Here is a 12,724-nt window from a genome sequence, read left to right as displayed (position 1 = left end):
GGTAATATAAACAACCAATGAAAATGTCATGTATCTATGGTCATTTACTTTAGAGTTACACCAATAACCAAAAGTTCCCGTTTTGCTTTAATTTTATGTTGTTTTTCACGGTGCTTTTGAAAACTATTGAGAATTTTAAAATTTGACCTCCAGAATGCACCAACTAGATTACTTTCCCATCAAACAAGATACTGCTTAAGAAAATGCAAAGCAGTTTTCCTGCCATAAACAGTGGTGACAGACACGACGGTTAAAAAAAATACACATCAAGGTAAAATCAATGCAATCACCGCTCCGCTCAGAATCTAAGACAGTGAAAAATTGTAGGCCGATCATCTGTAATCGTGTTAAATCGTAGTTTTCTAAAGCTAAACGGTCTTTATAATCGTGTGTGTAAGTAATGCCTAAGGCTCGGAAATTAATGAACTTAAAAAGTACCTAATAAATGTGCAATGTGCGCTTAAAAAAGTATTAACGCATAATATGCTCAATAAAAAATGCGCTTATTTTTTTTACTTAAAAATGTATCGGTTGTCACGGTTCAGAGGCGGTGGCTGTCATGTACTACGGGGAGGGGCTTTGCCCTCTGACTACGATTTAGCCCTCACAAACATATTCCTTATTGAAATAGATATAAGACACCTATGGGTTATTTTAAATGAATTGTTTTGTTTGGTGGGCTGTAGCCCCCCCCTTCCGCCAGAATCTTAACGTTAGTTTTACCTATGCGTAGTGGTGATCGTGGTACGATCAGACGGTCGTTCGGTTTTCGTCGAGTGGTGGTGAGGTGATCACAGTTTGGTGGAGTGTTAGTCGAGGTACGATAGAGCGATAGTCGTGGTACAGCGGAGTGGTTGGCGCGGTACTATTGGGCGGTCGATCGGTTGCCGAGTGATGGAGAGATGATGTCAGTACGGAGGCGAGGTTATCGATGATTTGCTATGCTCGCGGTTTGATGTAGTGGTGTTCGCGGTACAGCTGGGCGTTTGTTTCCGCTTTGTATACCGGTTTTTAATTTTTTTGATTTTGGTTTCAATTTTTCAATACCAGTGGTAGGAAATTTTGGTTTTGGTTTTGATTTTATAAACTCTTATAAAATGTTTACCAACTGTATTTTTTGAGTGAATTATAATATTATAATAAAATTACGGTTTTTAACATATTTATTTTATTTGACGCGCACTCACAAAAACTATTACTTTTGTACTGTTTATAGCAACCCAATAAAGTTTATTTATTTAGAAAATTACATTAATCTGCAGTTTCTCTGTAAAAGAATATTTAAGTGTTTTCCAATAGCCTAGTACTTACAACCGTTTTTGAAAATATGTTCGTACGTACAAAGGAGTTTCGAAAACTCATAAGACGTGTCAAGTACACGGTGAACAAAATGCAAGAAAATAAAGTCAAATCGACCATGAAACTATACTATGGTCAAAAAAGTATAATATTTTATATATCTACCTACAATTTAAGAGGACGCCACACCCTGTACCTGTGAGAGGGGGGCAAAGGGGGCATTCCCCCCATGGCCCTTGGGCCGTATAATTATATGCATTTATATTGTTTATACAATTATTGTGAAATATTTTTTTGCTTGAAGTAGTAAATATTATCATTATGATATAAATACGATCAAAAATGGGTCAGGATCGCTTATACGGATAATATGTGGATGATTTTATTCAAAGGTTTGCATCGTTAAAAAATCGAAGATTGGACTTTGTATTATAAATTTATAATTTTTTTTTTATTTTAAAGAACAAGGCCTCTACTACAAAGGTCATTGGCCGCTTAAATTTATAAATTATAACAAGTATATTATTATTATATTTAACTCTATAAAATTTTTTATTTTAAGTATTAAGTATTTTATATTTTTTACAAATATAAAAAAAAGCCCAATCCCCGTGTCTATTAATAGAATCATTGTAGTTATAACATTACTTTTTAAAATAATTTATATTTTAAGAGTGGGTGAAAATATATCCCCCCCCCCCTAAGAATGACCTAGGTATGCTACTGGCCACACCCGTTGTGTTGCATCTGTCTTAAAAACGCGTTACATATCAAATTTACGCTCAGCAGTTCAAGTTTTATGCTACTAGCTTACAAATTAGAATGAATCGACCTATTAAAACTTGATGGTTCGAACATTATGTGTGTTTTGATGGAATTTTTTTTACGATAGTTCAGTTTTTTAAGGTTTTACAATGTTCCGTTTTCATTAATAAATGCTTACTAAAAACTATAAAAATATGGGTATTTATGAACATTTTAAGTACAAAAAGTGGAAAAGTGGGTGTGGCGGGTGTGGCGTCCTCTTAATATTATAATATAGGTAATTCTATTGAATAAATCTATATTATATTACAACGTAATTAAAGCGGAAATCGTTATCATTTGTAAACCTATATTATAATATATCAATTATCACCCCAATCTAATGTATACCTAAATTAGAGTAAAATAATATAAGTATAATAATTAAGGCATAGTTGCATTTGCAACTTTTCTTCTAGTGTTCCAATACGAATTAAAATATAAACATTTTAAGTGTAATTTTTGGAAGTTTTGAAATTGAATAGCGATTTTCTTGAATTGATTAATTTATAAAGCAATTTTAACAATTTTTTGATTTTTTCGCGTAATTTTTCTATGGTTCTTACTTTAAAAAAATACCTAAGAACGTTTGGACATTAAAATTTCAAACAAGCACTTATATATTGCCAGAAATTCAATGATGTTGAACGTATTTAAATAACATGTAAAATATTATTTTATTTTTTAGTACTTAAATATTTTCTAAAAAAGAAAAATAATAATAGATGTAATGATTATTTATTAAATTTATAAATTATAAAATATAATTCAAATTTAACTGTGAAGTGTGAACTGTTAAGTTAAAAAAAAAATAATAATAAATTTAACAATGACGATAATTATTATTATAATTACCTATTTCCATTAAAGATACACGTTATTACTTTTCAGCGCCAATTTTAATATTTTTAGTAGAAATTTGGGTATTTTTTTGATAAAGTAACAATAAGTATTATTATTAGTTTTTCACTGCTACAACATCCATGCCCAAATTACAATATATTGTCTATAAAGTACATGCCAGAACTTCAATACAGGGTGAAACAGAAAGATCTGACAAAAAAATTATGACATTTACATGGATAATAAATAATTTAATAAATATATTGGTACTATCATGTCAGGGTTCAATTGCCTATTGGCACTTGTCTTACTCAGTATTTTATTTTCTATTTTATCTAGGTTTGCCGTATAAATTGGTCTAGAATAAACCAGCGAAAGATAGCACGGTCGAAATGTCAAACTCGTGATGCAGCCTGCAGCCAACCGTTGCGCGTCGGTAGCAATAAAGGACGAGCGCACACTGCTTTTGCAAAAGTTGATGAACCTCACGGAAACGGTACATAGAATGAGAGACTTTTTTTCATAAAAAGTAAAATTGAGTTGTATCGTCAAAAAAGTAATTTATAATACAATACAGTAACTTCTCCCTATAACCAATATAGAATTAAATGGCAAATAATTTTTTCTCGATAAGGCCCATCAATAAATATAACGTCAGAATTCCGTGTTTATATAATTATACGAGTAGGAGGATTTTGATGAAAAGAATTCATCGATGAATAGGTCTCAGTCCCTAGAAAATTCGTGTACTCGCGTTATGCTCAAAATTTATTTGGGACACAACCAGTGACGTAAGCAGGATTTTTCAGTGTGGGGGGGGGGGGTGCTCGAAAATAAGTTACAATGTATGTTTTTAGAAGCGAATTGGATCTAGTTGATACTTTTAGGAGGTTGAAATTGAAAATGCTCATTGTTTTCGAAAATAATTGGAGAAAAAAATGAAAATTTATTTAAATTGTTTGGTAGCCAGGTTGGTTATACTGTCCTCATTTGGATTGTATTTGATTAATTTAAATTTGTTTTCTATAAATGTCAATAAAAAATTATTCATTCGGTCAAAAAGCTTAAAAATGTAATGCGTACGTTTTATTATAGCTAAAATATTAACGATACATAGGCATCATGTTTATGTCTTATAATAATTTAAAGTTCAAATTTCGTCAAAACCACAGTTAATTTGTAGTTCAAAACTTATAAAATATTAAATGTACCCTATGTAGCTAAGGCTAAACAATTTAATACAAGGTATTTCATACAAGTAATTCATACTTTTACCTAAAAATTACAGATGATTTATGAAAATTGGTATGCAAATACATTGTTTTTTCAAAAATTAATTCTGGTAAGACAAATATGAAATTTACGTCTTGCTTACTATAGTTGACAGTTGAAACTTGATAAATATTTTTGAAAAAGTAATAATAATATGGGTAATGGAGGGGGGGTATACAGCCAGTTAGCCCCCCTGCGGACGCCACTGGGCACAATGCTCGGTCGACTTGGAAACCGTTAGTTTTATTTAATTTTTTCTCAAATGAAAAGTATTAGCATTAATGTTAATACAAAGGACCGACTCAAGCGAAAATAGTACAAAGTGTGCTATAAGTAATTTTATACTTACGTAAAACAATTATTATTTTGTCTTTTTAACCACAATGAATTAGTAATAATTTTTTTCATTCTCGCTTTGGTGCTCCTGAAATGAGCTCGCGGTTGAATCGCTGGCCTATAGCATTTTAAAAAGAGGGGTGACCCCATAATTTCGCCGCCGCCGACCGGAGTGGTTATATAGACACGCTTATATAGAATATTTTATGTTACGATGAATATTTCAAATTACTGTCGCAGGCTAAATAATAATATTATAGATATAAATATATAATATATGTTTATTAATGGTATAGCCTATAGGCCCATAGGCGAAACTACGGTCACGGTCATGTCCTGACCTAATAGGTACTGAATAAAAATTTGTATGTATTATATATTTTCATAACTATTTAGACATCATAAATAATATATTTATACGTGTAAACGTGCACTGTTAACATATTTTATTAAATTAAATTGTACACAATAAACATATTAATAATACAATTTATTTTTAACATTGCTTATGGAATTATGGAGTCATATAGTCCATATTCTATATATTTTCTATGTACTCGAATAATCGGTTTGATCAGTTATTGTTTGATTTAGACACTTGACGTTTGTTTTTATATTACAGCAAGTAGTAGTTAATTTTACTCAACAAGTCGCCAGTCGGTAATGTTTGTTACGTGGTGATAAGCCCGTAGAAAATTACTGTCGATTATACGTACTTTAATATTTTCATATTATTTTTTTTTATTATAAATTCACATTTTGAATTTTTATCACTGACCGGTGACAGCGATCGTTCACAAAATTCTTACGTTCGACATTAGAAATACAAAGAGAGGTAATTACTAATTAGAATATTTTTTTTATAGATAGAAGAAAGGTCAAATATTTTAATTATTATTTAAAATATAATACCACATTAGTACATCCTCAGACAATTTATTTTTATTAACCCCTGTCAGTCGCATCGCTGTCTAAAAGATCGGGCATTTATAATTATTTTTAAAATTACTCATCGTAAGTAATTTACATTATTTCGTGTACTTTAATACCTTCAATGTCCAAGTAAAACAATCATTTAATGCTATTTAATACAATTATCTATGATTCGTTGAATTTATAGTAATTTTTTTAAAATCACAAATCTGACAAAAAGACCTTTTGACTAAACTACTCGGAATTAATTTTGTTCAATATTATTTTCGTCAGTTATTTTTTTTTTTTGATACAAAAAAAAGCACCATTATTATATAAGCTATTTTATATATTTATATGATATATAACCATTATTATTATAAATGTACAAATATTATTATAATTTTTTATTTATTATTAAATTATTCAATTGTAAAGAAATATTCATTATAATATAATATATAGGTACATTATACAAAATGACTACATATATAAAGTTGTTGATAGATGTTTTTTTTTTATATTTTTCATTTGGCCTGCCCTAATAAAAGTGTCTAGTTTCGCCTATGTTTGTGTGTGTACACCGTATGTACCTATGTTTTATAAATTATAAATGTACATACAATTTTATTAAACGTATAGGTCAATATAAAATATATTATAATAACAACAAATACAGAATATGTGTTTTTCAAACCTTTTAATTAGCACAGTTGCTGCTGTACCGGAGATGAGACGTTGTTAGCTTAACCTAACGCGCTGTGCATAGTTGCGAATTGGGGGGGGGGGGTTTGCTTGAGGGTGCTAAACCCTCCCCGCCAAAAAAAAACCTTGGACATACAATTTTAATATAATTTATGTTGGATAATGTTTCACACTTTCGAACGCGCCATAATATTTTGACATTTTTGTTCTACCTACGAGCGATTAAAACAAAAATTAAATAAACTAATTTTAAGAAACGTTCGCTTATATCATTGCGCCTGTCTTTAAATATTTTTATCGTTCCGTCTCCACATGATAAGTATTTACTGTACGAGTTGGAGTGACTTAGATATTTCTGTCGGGGTACACCGCTATAATTTCGATATTTTTGTAGTAGTCCAGTCGATAGAGCTCCAAAAAAGGCGTTGCCTAACAAAAACTTCTAAAGTTTTGAATCTTGGCGAAAAGTTTTGTCTTGGGTCCTTGATTGACCAACAAAAATGTGCCATCCCTCCGAGGTCTGCAACCGTCTGCCAACTTGGATTTTAGGTGACATTTTTCACTTTTTTACGGTTTTTTTACAATATCTCTAAAGTTATTAACTTTACGATAAAAATAGCTTTTAAAAAAAATTCAAGACTGTAAAAATTGTGACAAGAAATGTCCTATATATTTTTAGTGTAAGAGTAACAGATAAGCGACAAAGTCCATCCGCCCGTCATAGAATGTGGCAGCGCATGCTATAATGACGTGTATTAAGTACCTATAATCTTTATATTATAAGAACATTTTCACTTTTTTACGGTTTTATACGTCATTGTAGCGCGCGGTGCCACATTCTATGACAAAACCCTCTATTGACTGAATTTTAAGTACTATGTGCACTTGTATATAATTTATACAAAAGAAGTCTGGCCGACGGCAGAAATGTCTATTGATTGAACAATGATCTTAATCATTAAAACGATGTTAATGTGCAATAGGTGTGTAGCGTGTGTGTGGGTGTGTGTGTGTGTGTGTGTGTGTATGTGATTTTTAATTATTTCAGATGGATGTATTGATTTTTAAAACGATGTGTGTTTTTTCCTTCGATTAAGTAAAGGGAAACCAAGACTCAAAATATAAATCAATTTTGTTACCCCGAAGCTAATAACCTGAGCATTTCGATATAGGTATTATACTATCCATACATACACTTATTATTTTGATATAATTATGAAAAATACAATTGTCTATAGATCCTACGAAGCACTTTGTAAAAACTTAATTTTTTTATTTTTGTGAACTCTAATTGAAATATTGAAAATATGAACTTTTTTGAATCATAATTAAAATTAAAATTAATATTAAAAACAGTAAATGTTTCGTACGATCTACAGACATTTTTCTGGTGAATTAAAATGTTTTTTCAGAATCAAAATCACACAATGTTAACCAACTTTAATTTTCTCAAAACAGATGTATGTTTTTGTAAAACTCGTGTAGTGAAATTTATACGGTTTTCGAATTATTGACAAGCGCATGTGCTTACGAGAGAGGCTACTCAATAGTCATTTTATGATAATGACAGATGACTATTGATAAATAACTAATGATTATAATATTATTTACTATAATGTTACAAATGTATTGCAGTAGAGGTGTCTGTTAGCCATTTAGTTTTATACCCATAAAAAAAATGTTATTTATATATGTAATAAGAATAGTTAAGCTTTAGTCAAATTTGCTGTAATATTCAAAAAATATATTATACATTTTACTTATGGTTGTTAAAATGTTAGTAATATTATAGGGCGTATTATACGTGTTGTACGAAATGGGATAAAATGTGGTACCTAGTAATTTATTACCACAACCATCTGCTACAACCCTATCGACCCACACCACTTGTGGACACAAAAATGTTCGGAGTGTATATATCGGTTCATGTCTAACAAAGAAGAATATTCCGAGGGAAAAAGACCCTCTCTGTAATAGCGTCGTGAGTGAGTCATTGGAATGTGTTATGAGCAGGGGTGATGACCAAGGGTATGAAAACTGTACGTCGTGGTCGTGGTTATACTGTATAACGTCGGGTGGGATATATAAAAGTAAAATAATATTGTGTTGTTTACGATTATGTCTATCGATGAACGATTATAATATATTGACTATAATATTATAAATGCACTGCATTGTAGCTATAAGATACCTACTCAATAGACGCAATTAGGAGGGTTAAGCTTGAATAGCGGGGGGGGGCTTACCCCTCAGTTTTATCCGTACCCTCCCCCTCTAAGTGTTATAATCATATTTTAGTTTAAATCTTTAATTACCAGGGTCTGTGCTGAAGCTACAATATTTTAGTGCCACCTGAAAAAGCCTATGAGGTAGTACTTATATTATAGTTATTTATATTCATTTTTAAATTAACTTTATTTAACTGTAATGATAACAAGTACGTAGTTCTAGTCAAATTTACGGTACCATTCAGACAACTAGATACATTTCATTTGTGGCCTAGAATAACCAAGTGATTAAATGAAGAAAATAAGGTAGCAACTAGTAATTTATTAGTACGGTTACGACTACGATGCATTCATATATTTTTTCGCAAAAACCACCAAATCGATTTTTTCTATAATCGATCGTAATTCAAAAACGAAAATCCCAATAGATACTAATTATTACTTGTAATTTTCCCTAAATGTTTATATTAACATTTTTGTACATGATATGATTTCAATATTTTTTGAATATCTTTGATACTTTTTAATGGCACGTAACACGAAATACATTTTTGATTCTTTTTAGTTTATTTTCAATAGTATTCTATGTAATGAAAAAATTTTTGACCACAATTCCACAAATAAGCACGTATATATTTTAGTATTTTACAATATATTATAATTAAAGACGAGATTTAATAGACTTTGTAATTTTTTTTTGATACCAGATACATCAAATTTGATCAAATATGTACAAGAGTCAAACTAATTCGAGTTTTCCTACTTTAAGATTATTATATTGCATATTTTTTCAATTCTCAACGATATTGTTATTTTTCCAATTTTTGTATGCAGTGTGATAAAATGTACAAAATAATTATTTCTTAGGTAATTCGACCACAAAAATATAACTATACGGTGTATATTTTCATATTATCGTTTTTCACTTTTTCTACTAGCCGAGAGTGTCCTGATATTATTAATATACCTATCGATAATAATAATTAATTGGCCAACGTACCTATTACATTTGCGATGGTAAAATAGTTGAAGATAAATTTAAATATGTCCTAGAAAAATTGAAGAATATAAACTGCTATTAAAACTGAATCTGAGGTTATGGCAGGAATTAAAATGTGAGTTTAGAGATAACTCCAAATGTTTATAATTATTTTAAACATACCTACTCCTATAACAAGAGATGATGTTAAACGTACTTTTTCAACGTATTTTTTAAATATTATTTTTTAGTATTGTTTTATCTTCTGTTATTTGTATATTATGTCTTTCGTGTTACTTAAGTAAGTAAATAAAGTAATTGACAATTATATATTATGTTATAATATGATATTTTATGATTTTATTATGTACCTGACTTAAATTTATTTTTCGTTGAAATGTTAACATATTTATACTACAATAATAGTTAAGTAGCTAGAGTAAGTTATATTAAAAATGATATATGTGTATATTTTACCAATTGTTCCTATAACCGTGCAAGTCCTGAATTTATTTCTAAGGCACACCTCTATATTTGCACGAGTCTTGCATTTCAGTATTACATTATAATATCGTTTCTATTAGTGAACACGGTAGTGATTTAGCGAAAATGGTATGTATAGGTAAGTATAATTTTATTATTAATTTAAGAATTGTATATGATAAACACTATTTATATAAAATATTGTACTGTTTTAAACAGAGCATTTGCTTTTTTTGTTTTAATTAAAATTTTTAGTTAGTACCTGTTAGTAGGTACTGTTTAATTGCATATATGGACAATTATAATGAGATCAATTATTTTGAATTTGGTGAGTTTTCAATGATAAAAGGATCACCATGCATACTCGTGGTATTTTCACCGGCGATTTATATGACTGACTACGAAACAATGATAATTTTCAATAATATTTGTTATTTTAATATTTTCCAAGTCAAGTGACTGTTTAACAATGTAAGAGGTATCTATATACTTAGATGTTTCTAATTTTACTTTTTGTGTTTCGTAATTTTCAGTGCATTCTTATTTCTTAGCGCATATTTTAAATTAAACCGCTTAAAATTGACTTTATTAAAATTTCACTTTTATTTTGGTAAATATTTTTTGACGGTGGTTCTCAACCTGCAAAAATATTGCTGAATCGTTAATATTATATTTTGTACGTAATATCTGCGTCAAAAAAATAAAATTTAACATTATACAATATGCCACAAAAATGTTAGTATAGGTATACTGTGGCGACCCTTACCACGTTACAATATTGTTACAATAAACGCGGAAACAGCGCACCAGCCGTCGTCGACCCTTCTCACCGACTGGATTGTGCACCCGCGCTGATCGCCGTTGGCCGCCATGTTGTTTTTGAATAGTTACTTTTGTTGTTCTCGCTGCACCCACGTTCCTTCTTTATTCCCGGGCGGACGTCGTCACACACATATGTATATAAATCCATTCTACCATCCCTGAACGACGCACAAACCACTTTCTTCTCGGTAAAATCCCACTATTTTCGATGGGTTTTCGTCGTCATAATATAGTTACTTATTACCCAAGAAAAACATATTGATTTTACATATTGATTATTCATTGATTTTACTTGTAGAGGAAAAATATCGAGTAACTTGCTATAATTTTTTTTAAATAATAAATAAGTTGAAATAGCTGTTTATCTCTTAGTCTGTTTATTTGTTTATTGCGAGCTTAATGCGTTATTGTATTACAACAATTTGCTTACGTGCATCGACTAATCGATAATTATTTTACATAGTTATAAGTATTTAAAGTTTTGATGAGCGGAGTGGAGTGGTACGGCGTTACCCCGCGAAATGTTTGTCCACTACTTCGCTCATCAATACTTTAAATATCTACTTATAACTCATAAACTACTCGCACTAGATTCGAAAAAATATAATTTTTTAATAAAAATTTTTGTAAACGACTTGAAACTATAGTAATATTTTATTGTAAGTATATACTTGAAATAATAATATTTTCAAAATCATTTACTCTTATTTAAGTAATGATTGTTCAATGATAAAAGAATCACCCTGTAAACTCGTGGTATTTCGACCAGCCGAATTCACGCCTCACCCAATTCTAAAGAAAGTTGTATTCAAAAGAATACCATTCTCAGCACAATTATTAAAGCAACACTGAAAATCTATACCATACGCGATTTATACGAAGCGATGATATGTCCAATATTACTTATCAGGTATATTAATGTTTTATAAGTCAAGTGACTGTTAAACAATGTATGAGGTATTTATATACTAAGATGTATATAATTTTATTTTCGTTTTTCGAAATTTTTAGTGTACTCTTAGCGCATAATTTATAGCAAACCGCCAAAAAGTGACTTTTTAAAATTTCACTTTTATTTTCACAAACATTTTTTTGATGGCACTTCTCGACCTGCAAAAATATTGCTGAATTGTTAATAATTTTTTCTGTGCGGAAACTGCGTCAAAAAAAAAATAATAAAAATAAAAAAATTATACAATCTTCCACAAAATTGTTAAGATTGGAATAGTGTGGTGACCAACAATACCGTTCCAATATTGTTACAGTAACCGCGGCATCAGCGGCCCAGCCATCGTCGACCCTTCTCACTGTATGCGCACGCCGATAGCCGTCGGCCGCCATTTTGTTCTTAAATATTTTTCTTGTCCTTATAATTTATTAAGTTTTTTTCTCTTTTGAATGATAAGATCGAGTTTTAATTTCATATTCCGAAGCAAAATATTTGTCCGAATATTTCGAAACATAACAATTGAATTTAGGGCGAGCGATTTATGAGTTATAACTTATAAGTATTTAAAGTTTTTATTGGAGGAGTGGAGTTGTGTGGGGTTAACCCACGAAATTTTGACCACTACTCCACTCATCTAAATTTTAAATAATTTTAACTTATAAACTATTCACACTAAATTCCAACAAATATATTTTTATAAGTTATGTAAGTATATATAAGTTTTGTAACGACTTGAGACTATAATAATATGTTATTGTCAGTATACTTGAAATAATAATATTTTCAAAATTATTTACACTTCTTGAAATAACGAGTGTTCAATCATAAAAGAATCACCCTGTATACTTGTGGCATTTCGACCGGCCAATTGCACACCTCATACAATTAATATCATTGTCAGTAAAAATATTAAAGCAACATTGCAAATCTATTCCATACGTGATTTATATAACTATTCACGAAGCGATAATAATGTCCAATAATACCTAATATTTTAATATTTAACAAGTCATTTGTCCGTTTATACGAAAACCAAATTTATGTGGGTTATGTGAATCTAATGTAGTCGACAATTTATTACACGATTAAATT

Source organism: Acyrthosiphon pisum, chromosome X (genome assembly GCF_005508785.2).
Source record: "Acyrthosiphon pisum isolate AL4f chromosome X, pea_aphid_22Mar2018_4r6ur, whole genome shotgun sequence".
Taxonomy (NCBI): domain Eukaryota; kingdom Metazoa; phylum Arthropoda; class Insecta; order Hemiptera; family Aphididae; genus Acyrthosiphon; species Acyrthosiphon pisum.
Note: the sequence above shows the minus strand (reverse complement) of the source record.